General features: G+C 44.6%; 1 protein-coding gene and 1 long non-coding RNA gene across 17 annotated transcripts in view; one reads left to right on the forward strand and one right to left on the reverse strand.

Moving 5' to 3' along the window:
• DLGAP1 (DLG associated protein 1) overlaps nucleotides 1-18,059 on the reverse strand; it is a 626,931-nt gene that overhangs the window by 52,159 nt on the left and 556,713 nt on the right. The gene's annotated exons all lie outside the window — the stretch shown is intronic.
• On the forward strand, nucleotides 242-16,538 carry LOC139014002 (uncharacterized). The gene is made up of 4 exons (XR_011472179.1): nucleotides 242-389; nucleotides 12,962-13,027; nucleotides 15,365-15,443; nucleotides 16,430-16,538. It is a non-coding gene; the product is annotated as an uncharacterized lncRNA (long non-coding RNA).

Here is an 18,059-nt window from a genome sequence, read left to right on the forward strand (position 1 = left end):
CAACATTGTTCTCAGAAGGGAGACTGGAAAGGTTTGTTTCAGTCACTTTTTTTAAAGAGGCACTCAAGTTGTTTTAACAAGTTGCTACAAAACGTGGGCTTCCTGAGGTGAGCGTGTTGCTCACAGTGCCTGCACTGTACCCAAATCCAAAGAGGGAGGGATCAGAAAGTTAGTCATAAAAAAGGGGGGGGGGGGAGAGCCCCAGGCACAAGGCGTAGCCACTCCTCTGTTAGAACCACAATCAAACAAGGCTCAGGCAATCCTTGCAGCTGCTCTCCAAATGTCAGCGCCAGCCGTCAACACAGCTTGAAAGCCACCCAGCTGAAGGACTTTGTGCTGTACCTTCTCGCCCACATTTTCCCCGAGCACTCCCAGGAACCTGGCAACAGGTAACGTGGCAACCTCTGCTTTATAAAATGGCAAGTGGCGTAATTTCAGAGAAAAATGGATGCTTTTCAAGTCAGCTGTGTCTCCCGCACCAACCCCATCCCCAAACCCCCTCCCTCCCAACCGAAAGTCTGGGAAAACAAAGTAGTACTTTGGGACTGGCAACCGTACTCTCTAGTGTCCCCTGGTGGCCAAGGTTGGAACATCACTGATGTACCGTGAAAGCTGCAGCTCTGCTCCAAGGTAAGTCACGCTGTAGAAAGGGGTGGATATTTTTGCAGGACTTGTCTTCCAAAAAAACATACAGAGTGGAAGTTAAGACTCAGAATGTCTTGATTTTTAATTTATTGCCTTAACAAAAATTTTACTCTAGCTGCAAGGTAAGATCTCTGCGTCGAGGTTGCAGAATTTTAAAAATTATATATATTTTATTATTTTATTGATTTCAGAGATGAAGAGAGAGAGAGAGAGAAACATCAATGATGAGTCATTGATAGGCTGCCTCCTCCATGCCCACACTGGGGATCAAGCCTGCAACCAGGCATGTGCCCTGACTGGGAATCAAACCATAACTTCCTGGTTCATAGGTCGACACTCAACCACTGAGCCATGCTGGCCAGGCCAGATTTATTATTATTATTTTTTTAAGCAGTAGCCAGTGTAACATTTTTTTTGTTAAGATGGAAAGTTGAAAAGCAAGAACTGCTGTAGCCATTTGGTCTGATGGATGGCAGTGAGGATTCCTGCTGGGTGAGACATGCATTTTCCATTTTAATCCAAATTTGTATGTTGATGGCAGAAAACCTTTCTCTCTGGCAGGAGCATTTGTAATTCACTTTGCTGGCTTCCCCATTTGTCTGTTTGCAAGGATTACTTAGGATTTCCAGACTGAAGGCCCAGCCTCTCAGAGAGCAGGCCTTGCAGCCTCACCTTAGTGCTTTTTATCTCTGTGTGGGGCAAACACCCACAGAAATGCCCAGGGCGATGCTTTCCACCAGTCTTCTTCCTCAGGTTCTCCCTCCTCTGCTCGGTCTTCGATTTGGAGGCTGGACCACAGTTGTGAGCTGCTGGTGCTTCCGGCCAGTTGCAAGGGCAGCCGTTGTTTCTCCCTCTCTGGAAATGTTAACTGGAAACTAAGAAAGAGGCTCAGATCAAAGGAGCTGTTCTCTTCAAAAGTTCCATTAATTAACTAAATTAAAGGAAGTTAAATGCTGTTTGGAGGAAAGTCATTTTAGAAGGCCCAGGTCCAGGGGCTGAGGTCTCAAACTTGTAATGTGGACTTTTAATGAAGTTTGGCAACAAGTTAAGTAGTATTAGAAATTGAGGGTTACCATATGTAAAGCCAGTTGTTGCCTGAAATCAATCATTTCAAAGGCACATCTTGAAAGTAGACATTTGGCTAGAATTTAATACTAAAGATGAAAAACCCAGGGCTCTGAGTAAGAGTCATTTGCCCAGTAGCTAAGGTGAGTCACAGCCTCTGAGAACTAGGCACACATGTTGAAGTCAGGATGTCGAAAACACGGGGCTTACTAATGTGCAAGGCAGGGCTGTTGCTTCCAGTAGTCTCTTTCACGGCTCATTTTCCCGGCCTTTCCAACAGGTGCGATTGAGTCATCCAGGCACACAAGTGACTGTGCTGGCAGTAGCATCTGTTGGGATTGAATGTCCATTTGTTCCATTACTTTATGAAGTGATTTCTACCACTGAATCAGATATGTCACTTCCTCTAGGATTTAGGGATTTTTTTTCCTGGTTTGTAACATGATGTGTCTTTCAAAGTTTGTCGCAGCAAGGTCTGCAGGCCTTCCTGGGTTGAATGGACTGTTTACAGGAGGGGAAGATCCAGGGCCCAAGGTCAGGGTTACCGAATTATGTAAGGTTTCCTGTTTGTTCCAACTCCTCAGGTGAGGGTAGACCAAGTTTTGTTGAGAGACAGCATGCCGAGGAGGCTGGGGCAAGGGGAGTGCCAGAGCAGGGAAGGACATTTTTCTTTTAAGCTTCTCATCAACAAGGTTTCATTCTTCTCCGATGTCACTTCTCAGAAATACGCTCCCATATTCTCTTCTGTGAATTCCCCCCCACCCCCCGGCCCCCACCAGACCGAGAGAAAGGAGTTAACTAGGGATGTAAGAATCACAAGGTCAGCATTGTTGTCTGTTTTATTCATAATATGACCACAGTCCTTAGAACGTGTGTGGCACATAGTAGTAGCGTGTGTGGAAAATACTTGTTACACGAAGGAATGAACAGGAATGTGAAGAGACTTCTTGGCAAAAAGAAAAAGGGACCAACAAGGAGGTCACCAGGGCTCAAGTGAAGTGAATACTCACCAAAGCTATTCGCAGTGATCTTGGATGTTGTAATATAATCTCCTGTCACCAATGCCCACTTCTGTTTTGCCATTGGCCAAATGCGATTGTGGCTGGCCAGCCTTTGACATGGAGTTAGTATGGGAAAAATCAATCTATTATCAGCGGAAACCGGTTGTTCCTATGGGTTATCCACCTAATTTCCTCTGTCCTCTCTGGTTGGCTTTGTCTGTAGGCCCTGAGCAGATGGCTGTATGAGGGGTCCCTGATGCTAACTGCCCGCATCCCGTGCAGCTGCCCTTCTTCGCCTCAGTTCCTTTCACTCATTATTCTGTGGCTTATTCTGTGCTCTCCTGCTTGCACAAGATGCATATCTGAGAGCCAGGGAACTTTCTTTGCCTCTGGTCTTCTTTCATGAGAATTTGTACTACCTGCACCATGGAACCTGGAGTACAAGAAAAAACCTGGAGTGTAATCGGACAACTAAACAGGACTCTCCTGCCATGTAGCTGTGTGTCTGGTAAACAAAATAGAATTCAAGGGTACCTGCCCCAAGGCTATATATGGGATAATGGTTGGTTCTAGATGGGAGCAAGGTATTGGGCGTATGTTGCCAACCTGCCTCCCTGGAGAAGGTGAGATAGACAAGCAGACAGAGTGACCCGTGTACACACCAGGGTAGGTCATATCTAATGAGAGTCCAGTTAGGCTGAGTCCAAACTAAAGCTTCAGGCTGGATTTATCAGTAACCTCTGCTCACTGGCAAGCTCTCTGGGCTTTGGAAAGGAGGCAGGCTTATTAAGCCAGCCCTCTGCTGCTGCCCTGTGGACAGAGGGCCGGGAGGGAAGGCTGGACCTGGAACAGAAGTTTTTGCACAAGGCAAACTCAAATCCCCAAACCTGGGAAAACAGGATGTGTGGGGAAGTAAAGAAGAAAGAAAATGCATCCACCATTCCTTCCTGTTGGTTTCAGCATGATGAGGAATAATTACCTGGGTCTGGAGAGCTGGGCCTGTGGGAGGCCACAGGAGGCCCTGGGCTGGGCAGTTAGGCAGTTAATTATTCATCCTACTCCTTTCCTCTTTCCTCCCTGAAACCCATCCTTTAAAAGTTAAAACAGGAAAAACTCTCTGGGTTAGCCTGTGGAAAACTGTTTGCTCTGCTCTTTACTGACTCTCAAGTAACAGAATCAGCACTTTAAAATGACACCTCGTTATCCAACTGTGTCACCGGCTGATGACACAGATCCAGAGAAGAACCTGTCCAGGTGCCCGTGGGGCTCTCTGTCCGCATCACGAGTTCAGTCCTCGCACGATTACAGTTTGAGTGCAAAGGGCCACTTAAAGGTGGCACTGAAAATTCCACTTTACATCTGGGTTTTTATCATTTGCCAAAATTAAATAAAAATAACCCAGGACACCAGTGTGGCCAGCACTAAAGTTTGGATCAATTCACTCTGCCCACCTCCCACCGTCATCCTCATTCCCTGAATGTAATAAACCAGGTGCATCCACAGTCCCAATTCCCCACCTGACAAGGAGGTTGGAGAGTTTGGTTGTCCATGTTCTCCAGGGTGGAGTCTGGCTGGAACTGGGTTCTTCCCATCTAAGCCTCTTAAGATCACCTTGGAACCCTTGTGAGAACAATGTCTGAGTCCCAAAGGCAGTATTGAATATGTTTTGGTCCGATGTGCTTGGAATTCAGAACTTTTGGGGCAGTAGAAAGCTAATAGACATGACACACCAGGGGGGCTGGGGGAACACCCCTTAATCTCGTATTCTAAGCCAGCGGTTGCCAACCGGTGGTCCGTGAGGTCTGAATGGTTGGCGACCGCTGCTTTAAGGAAACCTTTGGAGCAGTGGTTGCCAACAGGTGTCTGCAGGAGGCAGTAGGACATTCACACTGCAAGTAGTTCCAGGGTCAGGTTTGGGGCAATGGCTTTCAGAATTGCAGGTGAAGGAATAACATCCACCTAGCCCTTCAGATGCCTTGGAGCAGTTCCCTTCCAGGGCTTCCTTCAGAGGCAGCTCTGGTCCTGGATGGAGCCCTGTTCCCACCAAGCCCACACAGAGGGTGGCAGATGGCGCTGGACTTGGCATTGTGGGTGGGCAAGGTTTCTAAAGCTTTAAGGAAAAGAGGAATCTAAGATTAGATCTCATAACCCTTCTCACATGTCTCTTTCCTTGACCTCATTGGAGTTTTGGATGTTTATTGGTTTATCCCTATCAGAAACATCCACTATGGTTTTTGTTATAACGGTCATCGGAGCCCTAGCGGGGGATTTTAACTGGCCTCTTCCCACAAGGTGGACCCCTCTCTATACAAATTAGAGAACGGGGTAGTGTGAAGTGTTCTTAGAAACACTTCATATTTGCAAGGTTGTGTGCGTGTGTTTGAACACATCCTTTCCATCAGTCTCTTCCTCATCCTTATTCCCTATCCTCAAGCTATAGTCTGAGTTGACAGTGCAGTCCATAAATCAACATTCTTTCCTTGGCCACCATAATTTGCAGTGACAGGAGGGTGGCCCATGCTAGGTCCAGGCTGGGCGCAGCACTAACCTGATGTAGCTCAGGACACGCACCTAAAAGTTTACCTGCAGTGGCACTCATCATTCATTAGCACATTGCCTACAGACAGTTTGAACATCACTTTCAAAACACACCTATAGCCCGAGTTAAAGAATAAACTAAGAATAAGATATAAGTAGACTGAGCACTAGCAATTTTTATTACCTAAAGCAAGCCAGGCACTGTCTCCGGGTGTGGGTGACATTCTACTTCCCAAAAGGAGCCATAGAAGGTAAAGGCAATACAAGGTGAGTATTTGGGATTTTTGCTGTCAGAGGTGAAAGATTTTAAGTACCACCTCTTTGAAAAAGCAACTCTAACCCCTGCAAATGTACCAAGTCAGCATATTGTTAAAATATTCTGCGTTGTATGTTTGGGACTGAGGTTGGAAATTTATGCTCATGTTTTGGGGTTGGGTTATGATTATGATTCATAATCAGGATTGTGATAGGACTGCTTAAGTGCAGGAATGCGGAAAGACTAGACTAGGAAACAAAATGAACTACCAATCAAGGGTGGGGAACTGGATCACCAGGAAGGGAAGCATGTGATGGCGCTGCTCAAAGGTTCGGCCTGTTTGCAGTTGCTGATAACCTTGTCAGGTCTCCAGATACAGGCAAGTCTTGTCACCCTGCAGCACCTGGCTGAGAAGTAATAAAAAACAGTTGCCTTATCTTCTAAGGATGGAATTAACCCAACCGCAGCCCATGGTAATTAGAGTAAACTGAAATTGCTTGCCATTTACCAAAAAAGGGGGAGGGAGAAAGAAAGGAAAAAGGCTTAAAGCAGGAAATTGTGTTTGTCCCATTCTCTCTCTGGATTAAAAAAAAAAAAAAAGTGAGCAAAACAGTCAGAAGTTTTGCAGGGAGTGAGAAAAACAGCCCGGCCCGGCTGCCCTCTCCCCGGGGGGACCGGGCTGCTGACAGCTCAGTCCCACGTGACGGTCTAGAAAAGCTCAGGCTGATGAAAATCCAAGAAAGCTTCTTAGGAGCTTTCCTTCTAAATGTAAATGACTGACTCAGTGCTTTGCTAAGCGGGGAAGGAAGTCACCGTCCCACCGAGTGACTCATTCCGGGCTGATAGTTCAGGCCGCTGGAGAAAAAATTTTCGCAAAAGCAGCAACAAATCTGCTTTAAATACTAGCACAGTAAGGAAATTCCTCTCTCTTGGGCTGAATGCCATCCACACAAAAGAGCTCCTGTTGACATCTCATTTACAATCTCCCCCAGGACACAGACAAGACCATTTCAATAACCCCGGCTCAGCAACACCCATTGTTCCAAATCTTCAACTAGCGACGGGCTACCAGCACTCCCTATTGTTGTGTAAAAGAAAGGATTTAGAAGGAGAAGGGTGGGCACTGTGGAAGCTCTGAACAGAGGAAGGAAAAAAACTCCCTTTGACCCAGTGCTGTCAGAGGGCGTGCGTGAAGAATAAAGTTAATGGATTTCCATTTTTATAAGAAGTGCATACGCTGTCTGTGATGTCCCTGCAACTAGTGATTGGGAATTCTAAATTTGATGCCAATACTATGTGCTCTGAAGCTAACTCCTGCCAACATGCTAGTAAACCAAAAGCCAAAATACTCAGCCTCACAAAAGCCCTGAGAGCAGGCAGAGCCAAAGCCCAGGTGAGTCTTTGATCTGGGCTGTTTCTCCGGGATCTCTAGCTTGACTGTCCTTTCCGAGGAGAATTTTTGGGCTCAGCCTTAGAGCCCACACCTGTCCGTAAGGATTTCGTCCTTCCCATCTCCACCAATTTGCTTCTTCTGGTAGACAAGCGAGACCACTTCCTGGAGTTATATAATGTAGTCTTTAGGTGGTTTTTCTTCAGATGTGCCACAAATGAAGGGGCACATTTGTGTTTACCAAAAATGGGCATTTCTCAAACGCTCAGTGTCTTTGACCTCCTAATAGATCTTTTGGTTAATGTTCCCCATCTCGGCAAATGACCCCTTTGTCTAGAATTTAAGCCAAAATTCTGAGCAGTATCTCTACTTTCTTTGGCTCTTTCTCTCCTAGCTCTTAAGTCCCTCTGGAATCATTCCACATCTTTCTAGCCACCTTTCTGCTTCCTTAAGTCCTATTATCTCCTTGCTGGAGGATCACAGAGACTTCCTAACTTAAGGTTTCTCAAACTGCTAGTTGTGACTTAATAATGGGTCCTGGGATAATTGAGGTGGGTTATGCAGTTTCACCATTCAAAGAGTGAAATAGATTAGAAAATGCCATTAGAAAATGCACCCAACAAGGGAGAAGTATTGTTTTGAAAAGCGTGCTTCAGTTTGTGTGTGTGTCCACATGTGTGTGCATTCTGCCGTTTGTCTGTCAAAATATTTTGAGCGATACTTTCCTAATTGGTCTCCCTGGGTCTGTCTCGTACCTGCTTCCACACTGTTGTACACACTTAAGGCAAGAGTTGGAGATACGAAACAGACCCTGTCACTCTCCAGCTGACAGATCTACCCTCAGGGTAAAGTCTCAAATCTAAGGCTTTGGAGATTCTGAAAGCTTGCTTCCTGCTCACCTTCGTGGTCTCAGAACTCTACATGCCCACTTTTACTTTTAGTTGTTAAGACCATCAAATTCCATTTGCAAATGGAGTTAAGTTCTTTCTTCCTCTTTCTCCTTCAGGTATCAGCTTAGATGTCACCTCTTCCAGGCAGACTTCTGGAATGTCCTTCCAAATGCCTCAACTAGACCTCATTAGAATACAGCGCTTTTATTTGACAGAGCACTTATTACACTGTAATTATCTTCTCAATTCCCTCCTAGACCGGAAGCTCCCAATGAGCGTTCAGTAAATATTTTGTTGGGTAATTATTGTGCAGTGAATGGTTCACAGTTTACACAGTTTACATTTCCTTTCTCTATATAAATTTGAATAACCATTATAAAGTATCTTATCTCTATTTCTCTACGCGTTTGTTTTTATTATCTTACACTTCAGTATCTCCTGTCCACTTGCTTTTTCAAACATAACCTAATTGATTTTAAAATTCGCTGAACTCTTAGAAATCAAAATAATAAGATTTGGAGGAAGCTGTTGGACTTCGGGCTGGTCCCTCACGCTCTCTGAATCTCAGATCATTCATGTGCAGAAGGGATCATTGTGCAATGATCTCTAAACTCTCCTCCAGTCTGCCACTCTGAACCTCTGGCTTGAGCTTTCTCTTTTTAAGGCCCAGAAAGGCTAACTGGTTTTTCCCAAGGTTAGTGGCAAGATATTCTTAGCCTTTCTATAGGTTTTTAACAAGCTGCACACAAGAAACATAACTTTTCCCAGAAACTGGCAGTGCCACTGAATTTGTGGGAAAAATAATCATAAAATTAAATAAAAGAGAACTTAAAAAAACACAAAAAAAACCCCAACACCCAGAATGGATTCTTGCCTAGGCAGGTCCTGACACTTTTTAAAACAGTCTTGCTATTGTCTGCTATTAAATGGAGAGATGTTCAGCTTTCCTTTTTAAATTGGAAGTGAAAAATTAAAGAATTCTGTACATCCTGACCCCTTGTAGTGGGGAGGCACAAAGGGCAGACACAGCCTTCCCGAAGGTGCCAACAGAAACGGCCACGTACCTTTCTGAGTGCCGAGGCCCTGGGGCCCTGGCCTGGAACCGCTCTCAGCTACAGCTGTGCCTCACCAAGAAGAGACTTGGCCTCAGTTCCTGTAATGCCCCCTCCCAGCCTTCTCCTGCCAGAAGTCAAGGCCCTGCTTTTCCTCATTTACTTACGTTACAGAGTTTGGGTTTGGATGATCTGCTCTGTAAAGCAGAAAGTCAACAGAAAGACACCCCTTTGGGAGAAAAAAACCCTAAAACAGTGATATTTTATTTTTCCTAATGTAAGATGTTGCACCCTATAACTTAAGCCAGTGTTTAATTTGTTGCCTTTTTCCCCCTCTAAAAAGACCAACAGTGGTTTGCCTTTCATTGACACAAAATTTGACAGAAAATTATAAGAAGATATGGACTTTGAAGTGCATTCTTACAAAGAAAAAAGAAAGTCACTTACTACTCTAACTCCATATAAAACTACTATGCACACGAGGACCAACTTTGACATCAAATAGTTATAGTCCAGTGATGAGCTTATGGATGACTTTTATTTTATTCTTTAGGCTTCTCTGATTTTTCCAATTAGAAAAATGAACACACATTACTACTCTAATCATAAAAAGGTGCAAACATTAGAATAAAAATTAGATATACTATTATGTTTTCACTGCTATGACAATTGACTAAATTTTATTTTTGCCATATATTTTGCTGTATATTTGTCTCTACTTAATATATATATATATATATATATATATATATATATACACACACACACACACATATACATATATACTAGTGTGAGAGGAAGGGAGAGGGAGAGAGAGAAATATTGATGAGAGAGAAACAGATTGTCTGCCTCCTGCACACCCTTACTTGGGATCGAACCTGCAGCCTGGGCATGTGCCCTGATAGGGAATCTAACTGGCGATTTCTCATTGCTCAGCCAACTGAACCACACCAGCCAGGGCTAACCATTTGTTTTTGAAGAAAATTTTATGATTGCCAAATTAAAAAAAAAGAATAATGAAAAACTCTTCACATTGATGTTTCACTCTTTCACCCTTAAGGAACACTAACCCATAAGACACAGACAAACACTGGCATGTGACTCCTTTACCACCTGGCTGTAGCCTATTTCATTTGCCTCTCCTGACATTTTCACACCTAAGAAATTATCACTTGGAGAATGCCATCCTTTCCATGCCTTTGTGCCTGTGGGACACATTGTTTGTTTTCTGATAACCTACCTCCTTGCCAACAGGAGGACCCCAGTGCTGTGGACTTTTGCACGCAGCCATGACTTTTGGGAGAGGTGAGCACCTCCCTAGATTTGGAGGCTGAATCTTCATTGGTCTGTAGGACGAAGGGATGAGAAGGGAAGTCTGGTGGGAATGCCTCCGGGAAGGTTTACCTCCCTATTTACAGTGACACAGTCAGGGACATCCCTTTCTTCCTCGGGACATTGTCATCAGCAAGAGATACTCTGAACTGTGTGGCTGCCATCTGGGGACCACAAGGAGCATTTGCCTGAGAAGACAAACCCACGCTGATCTTCACAGGTGAAAAGACGGCAAGGAGCTGGGTTTGAGACATTCGTTGGCTGCCCTTCCAATGGCTGGCCATTTTTTGAAAAAATAAATGCCTTTACCAGCTAAGTCACTTTGGCTTTTTAATGTATATTTTTATTAATTTTTTAGAGAGAGAGGAAGGGGGAGAGAGAGAGAGACATGGATTGGTTGCAACCTGGGCATATGCCCTGACTGGGAATTGAACTGGCAACCTTTTGGTGCACGGGATGACGCTCGACCAACTGAGCCACACTGGCCAGGGCACTTTGGTGTTATTTTTAAAATTTTGTTTATTTGCTTACTTATTTGTTTGGTGAGGCACTTATGTGGTGTCTTTCTATATACTCAGTGTCCTCCTTTGCCTGGAAAACTGTTCATTCATTAAGATTCACTTAATTTGGTTCCATTAGCACCTCCTACATATGTTTATTACAGAACTCATCACACTTGGCTGGTTCTGGTCCTATTTATTCCAGTGCTCTCAGTGACCAGAGGTAGATTTTTGTTCACGACTCTATGTACTTGTTGGATTAAACGATTCTATGTGGGAGATTCTATCACACAAGGCAGTGCTCTTCAACTGCCATGCTGCAAGAATTTTTAAAACATGCAATACCTGACTATTTAGTCAGGGCACTGACCTCTTTTACCTTGAAGTGTCAAAGAAAACAAAGGTATGATTAAAAATTATACCTTTTTGGGGGGTCAGATTGGCAAAAACATAACATATTTGTTGGTGTGCGGCAGAATTTTAGTAATTTGTTTATGTGGGCCGTGAGATGAAAAAGGTTGAAAATCGCTGACCAAGAGAATGAAAGCGGTCTGGGGAAATTGGGCCTGAGCTAGTGGGGAAGAGCAGGGTGGCAGCACATCTCTGATTGCCGATGGCAAGAAAGACTGGAGAAATGTGACCTCCTCACAGCTGTGCCAGGGCTGCCTCTGAACACTACAGAGGCAACACGTGTGAAAGCCCCTTGTAAACTCTGTGCAGATATGACAGTAGGACCGGCCCCAGCAGTAGCAGTGCTTGTTGTTTCTTTTTCCGGAGCCAGCTGAGTCATTTTTCCAAACCACAATTCTTCCTGGAGCAGCATCAATTGACTTGGCCTTTGGCTGATATTGAGTTGGGACTCTGGGAATACTACAAACTATTTTCCAAAATTTGCATAAAATTGCAAATTTTAGGCTAAATGGGAGGGGGAAAGATGCTGTAAAAATTAATTGGACCAAAGGGAATGGTCTCTAATCAAATTGCCAACTCTCCCCCCAACTGCCCCCAAAACACTCATCATATTTGATATGAAAGTAATCTGATGACAAATAGGTGCAGTCAAAGGAACCAATTCTTCCAATATAGTTGAGGATGCTGCTAAGTAGATTTTAAAAGCAACTGGAGTCAAACGGAACTCGAAGAGGAGATAGAAAAGAATTGTTAAGTGGTGCATAAATAGAACGGATAATTTTGGTGGTTTGGAGAAAATGGGTAGGAAACTGGGACTGGAGGGTCTAATGTTAGCACAGGAAGTGCCAGTTATCAGAGGTCTCTATTTTCTTGAACAGAAGCGTGCTCCAGTATCTGGGGTGGGGGGTGGTGGTGGGGAGAGGGGGCCAGCGGGAGGGAAGACGGGTCATAGGTGAACAATCTCTTGGATGCGCTGGAGGATTGGCCTTGGAAATTCCACGGGAGGAGAGAAAAAAGACTCAAGGAGATCTTGGCAGGTGGGAGGAGGTTGGAGCGGAGATAGCAAGTCTGGGCAACAGAAAAAGGGAGGCAAAGGGGAAGGGAAAGCCAAGAAAACATTTTTTCAATGCTTTGTCTGAGGCACAGGCAGCCCTGAGCACAGCTGTGAGGAGGTCACATCTCTCCAGTCTTTCTTGCTATCGGCAATCGGAGATTTGCTGCCAACCAGCTCTTCCCTGCTTGCTCAGTCCCAATTTTCCCCGATCACTTTCATTCTCTTAGGTATTTGCTCTTTGAAAGGTAAAAATATAGCAAGTCTGACAAAGGAATGCACTGAGGGATGGGGGTGAGGATTGCATATTTAAAAGAATTCTTGTAAACATTCCTTTCTTTCAAGCATGTATTTTAAAAGAAGGTCTCTGTAAAGTCTGCCTTAATTCGAGGGAGCATCTAAAACAGGGTATTTCTGATATTGCTAATAGACCTATAGTGGTAGCAAACACATTTCCATGGCTCTCAAATTATAATTAAGTCTAGAAAGGGAAGAACTGATTTTTTTTTTTTTTTAAAGAACAGTTTACTGATTTTTAGAGAAAGAAAGGAAGGGAGCAGGAGAAAGAAACATCTGTATGAGAGGGTAACATGGATGGGCTGTCTCCTGCATGCCCCTTACAGGGGATTCAGCCTGCACCCCAGGCATGTGCCCTTGACCCGGAATTGAACCAGCACCTTTTGGTGCATGGGATGACACCCAACCAACTGAGCCACACCAGCCAGAGCAGAGCTGAATTTTATACTTTATCTGTTACAGGCCTGGAATTGTGCTAAGTGCTTTTAAAAAAATTATTATTACATATATATGCTCTTCATTCCATTTTACAGATATGGAGCTGGAGGTCAAGTTCAGAGAGGCTGGTACCTGCCAGTGGCAGATGGCAATGATCAAAGGTGATGCAGCAATATCTTCCATATGACATGTTCTTGTAGAATAGGGGTCAGTGAACTTTTCTATCAAGAGCCATACATATTTTAGGCTTTGCGAACCAGGCCATTTGTGTCCCAAACACTTAGCTCTGCCATTGTGGCAGAGATGTATATAAATGAACAGGCTGGCTGTCTTGAAGAGGTGAGCCAGATTGCACAGGAGAGCCGTTTGCTAAGCCTGCTCTCCAACGTCGCTACTTCCTGTCAGGAGGTGGAGTCTAATTCCCCTCTCCTCGAACTCGGGGAAATGTGTGATTTGCCCGGGACTGAGAGAATGTGAAGGAAGTGACACTGCATGACCTCTGAGGCTAAAGAGGTGATGCAATGTCTACCTTACTCTCGGCTTGGAGCCCTGAGCCACCACCGAAGCAGTCCAGTTGTCCTGAGGCCCCATGCTGTAAGCGAGCCATGCTAGCCATGTGCAAAGACAGAGAAGCGCTGAGGCTGTAAGAAGAGGGGAGATGCTCAGCCAGCCCCCAGTTTTAGCGCTTCCCCTGACTGCAAGCCCTGGAGAGATGCTGAGCCACAATTAGCCAGTGGACGCTCCTCCAAACTCCTGCCCCATAGAAACGGAGGAATAATATGATGATTCTGTTGTTTTAAGACACACAGAACATCGCTCCCAAACTGGTGTGTGGCAGCTATGGGATGCAAACCGAGGCTGGCCTGACCTCAACCATGTATTCTTTATATTACATCATTGCTTCCAGCAGAGGTTGTATTTTTTTTTAAACTGCTAAAATATATGTAACAAAATGTACTGTGTTAACTACCTGAAAATGTACAGTTCAATAAGTACAGTTACATTGCTGTGCAACCAAGTCTCCAGAATTCTTTTCTTGACTCCAGCCTCTAGCACTACCATTCTTCGTTCTGTCTCTATGAATTTGATGACTCTAGGTCCCTTGTGCACGTGTCCTTCTTGTGACTGGCTCATTGCACTTAGTGTGAGTATGTGTGTGTGTGTGTGTGTGTGTGTGTGTGTGTGTTTCTGTGATTATGTATTTTAAGCCTGTGTTGGTTAGCGAGCCTGACCAGTGAGTAGCAAAGGTTTGTCAAGGAAAAACATTAGAGCTTCCAGGCCCTGTAAGTCACAGATGCAGCACGTCCCAGGAAGGACCTTCACAGTGTCCTGCCTCTACAGGGCCTTGAAGAAAAAGGAACCCATGCATCAAGAATAAGATAAGGCTGTTGGATTTGTTTCAGCTTGCGCGCTGTTTGACTTCCCTCTCAGAGCCATGCCCTGAGAATGAAATCATTTTCTCTCACGCGGCCCTTGCAAAGAGCATCCAACACAAACACTCGCTGTCTGCTTCCTTATTTCCTCTCTGTCCAGGGTGTGCACTGAGTTGGTGGAATTTCTGTGGCTGGCTGTGAATTATATATCGAGCCAAAAATCCTGCAGGGAATCAGCTCAAATGCTACTACTTGCTTACGCAGATGAAGACGGAGCCTTTGGGAGTTTCCTTGACCTTCTCTGCCTCCCCTTGTGCCTAACCTAAGACCAAAAGGCCGAGGTCACACTTTTATTTTTTAAATATATTTTTATTGAATTCAGAGAGGAATGGAGTGGGATAGAGAAATAGAAACATCAATGATGTGTGATCTCTGAGTCCGTGCCCTGTTTATAACACGGCATGCTAACTTCGCTTCTGTGATAGAGCTGTTGAGAGGTTAAGTGAAATAATATATGTCAAGGACCTAGCACAGGACCCAGAACAAAGTAAATGCTTAGTGGTATTATTACTAACTAGAGGCCCTGTGCACGAAATTCGTACAAGAGTAGGCCCTCGCAGCCGCCCGGGCTTCATCCGGAAAGTCGTCCGGAAGGTTGTCCAGATAGTCATTCTGCTGTTCAGCCGTCTGGTCTAATTACCATATTACACTTTTATTATTATAGATTATTATTATAGATTGTCATTAATTGTAGTTAGCATTATTAAATTGCAATTAATAGCTATTATTTGCACCATCTTTGATATTCACCGTCTCCTATTTCCAGGCTTCACATAAATAAGGTATCCAACAACACATTCAACCTATTTTAAGTTTGGCTAATAACATCTCTTGTTGAAGTTCTTCAAGGCTCTGCGAACAGGGGAAGTCCCCTATAACAGGAGGGCCTTTCTCTTTGCTGCCCAGCTGATGGAACTTTTCCCAGCAGCCGGAGGGCATTTGAAAATGTACAGTTCAATAAGTACAGTTACATCCTCAGCGAGGATGCTCCCATTCCCCCTGGCTGCCTGCATTCCCTGACCCGTCTGGTTAGACCTGGTATTTTTCCTCCCTCCTCCTGGGCAGCTTGCATATCACCCAGACAGCTGCTGCCACATCCCGTTGCTTCAGAAGCGGAAGGAAGGCGCATTTCGGACCTTTCCGGGTGAGTGACAGCATTTGAGATGAGATGAATGAAATGCCAGTGCTGAGGGAAAACCAGACTTCCCCCAGTCACCTCTGCTCCACCTTCCTCGTGACACACAGAACGAGCCTGACCGACGTTAGTCCCTGCCTGGCAGCCTCTTTGGGAGACAGTGGGCGCTGGTGACGTGGGTGTGAACTGTCCCTTTGTGAGGGTGGCTTTGAGACACCCTGCCACTGAGTGAGCCTGCATGCAACTGGCCGCTTTGTCCTTGGCTGTGCCACCGAGCCTGCCAGCGCTCTGTGTACGTCACGGGGGTATCTGTTCCAGGGGCAGAGGAGGTATTATTCCAGGTCACCCATGGGTGCTGCAGGGATTTTCCGCAGCCACCACATGATGACTGAGTAAGAGCATTCCAGGAAACCAGAAGGGCTGCTTGAGCCTCTGGAATGTCAAAGGAAACTGCTTGGCAAGGCTGCCGGCCCTTTTCTGCTGTGTCATTTTCTCTGAGCCGCGCTCACCTATGTGGCTGCATGCTCACTTCCCGCCGAATCCCACAAACTTTAACCTTTACCTTCCTTACAAGGGAGAGCCTATTTTTTCCCTTCCATAGAAACTGTAATTTTTTAAGATTCAAGATGTCCCCAAAGGTCATGATAAAGACTATTTACAAGAACAGGGGAAACTCACAGATGAAGAATACCCACTCCCTTTTAATTCAAATGTATTCTGTTTAACTAGCAGGAGGGACTGATTGTATTACATCTGATTGAGGCCATAGGCACCCAAGGGTACCTGTTATGGACTCAATGTTTGTGTCCCCACAAAATGCATATGTTGAAGCCCCAACTCCCAATGTGATGGTGTTTAAAGATGGGGCCTTTGGGAGGTGAGTAGGTTCAGATGAGGTCATGAGGGTGGGGTCCCCATGATGGGATTAGTGACCTTAGAAGAAGAGACACCAGATCTCTCTGATTCTATCTCTTTGTCTCTTTCTCCCCATGTAGAAAGGCCACGTGAGAACATAGTAGGAAGGCAGCCATCTGCAACTGGAGACAAAGACAAAAGCTCTCACCAGACATCTAACCTGCTGGCACTTAGATCTTGGACTTCCCAGCCTCTAGAATTGTGAGAAATAAATGTCTGTTTTTTAAGCTACCCAGTCTCTGGTATTTTGTTATAGCAGCTCAAGCAGACTAGGCAATACCTCAGGAGCAAAACAAACTAAACTCCAGCCCTAACTGGTTTGGCTCAGTGGATAGAGCGTCGGACTGCCGACTGAAGGGTCCCAGGTTTGATTCCGGTCAAGGGCATGTACCTTGGTTGCGGGCACATTCCCAGTAGGGGATGTGCAGTAAGTAGCTGATCTATGTTTCTCTCCCATTGATGTTTGTAACTCTCTATCCCTCTCCCTTCCTCTCTGTAAAAAAAATCAATAAAATATATTTAAAAGAAAAAAAAGAAACTAAACTCCAAGAAATAGAGCACAAAGACCCAGGCAGCTGTCACTGGGTACTCCTCCTCCCTGCCCTAAAAGACAAAGTCATGATTTTCCACAGATGCTTCCAGAAGAAAAGTCTAGCCACTACACACGGCATATGCAAAAAGGAAGATCCAAGGCTGTGAGCCCTGGGGTCTGCCAGAGCCTGCCTCGCAGCGGGTTTCATGGCAGCAATTTCTACCTCCTGTTTCCTGAAGGACATGGCTTTTCATTCCCTTCACTCACAGCAATTCCACATGTAACCCCACAGCAATCCTGCGAGGGCATCGAACAGGTGTTACTATGAGTGTGTCCTCGGCACTGTAGGGGTCACGCCTTGGCTTATGAGCTTTGCAAAAGGATAAGGTATCTAAGTCTTGGAAAAGAGTCACTGTCATTAAACCGTGAATAAATCTGCAAAATCAAAACTAACAAAAATTTAATTAAATGCTGTTATAAACTAATATCATGTCAGCATCACTTATTGTTAAACTATTAACAAAGTTCCATTACATTTTTATTTTATTTTATTTTTTAAATATACCTTTATTGATTTCAGAGAGGAAGGGAGAGGGAAAGAGAGATAGAAACATCAATGATGAGAGAGAATCATTGATTGGCTGCCTCCTTCATGTCCCCTCCTGGGGATCAAGCCCACAACCCAGGCATCGGCCATTGACTGGATTCGAACCTGAGACCTGTTAGTCTGCAGTCTGACGCTCTATCCACTGAGCCAAGCTGGCTAGGGCTCCATTACATTTTAAAAAAATGTTTTTATTGATTTTTAGAGAGAGAGAGGTAGTGAGAGGGATAGAGAGATAAAAATAGTGATAACAGAGAAACATCATGGATTGGTTGCCTCCTGCACGCCCCCTACTGGGGATCAAGCCTGCAACCTGGTCATGTGCCCTGATTGGGAATAGAACTTGCGACCTCTTGGTTCATGGACTGATGCTCAACCACTGAGCCACACCTGACAGGCTGAAAATACTTTGTGGATTAAATTTTTTTTATTTTTTATTTTGTGAAGGTTTCCTATATAGGTTTGATTACCAAGGAATCATAGCTAATCAAACTGAGTAAATTTTGCATACATAAATTTAATTATAGACAAAAAAATGATAAAAAAATCTTTCAAAATATTTACAGAAAACACA

This window comes from Myotis yumanensis, unplaced genomic scaffold (assembly GCF_028538775.1).
Source record: "Myotis yumanensis isolate MYYU_CA2020_CCGP unplaced genomic scaffold, mMyoYum1.0.hap1 SCAF_7, whole genome shotgun sequence".
Taxonomy (NCBI): Eukaryota; Metazoa; Chordata; class Mammalia; order Chiroptera; family Vespertilionidae; genus Myotis; species Myotis yumanensis.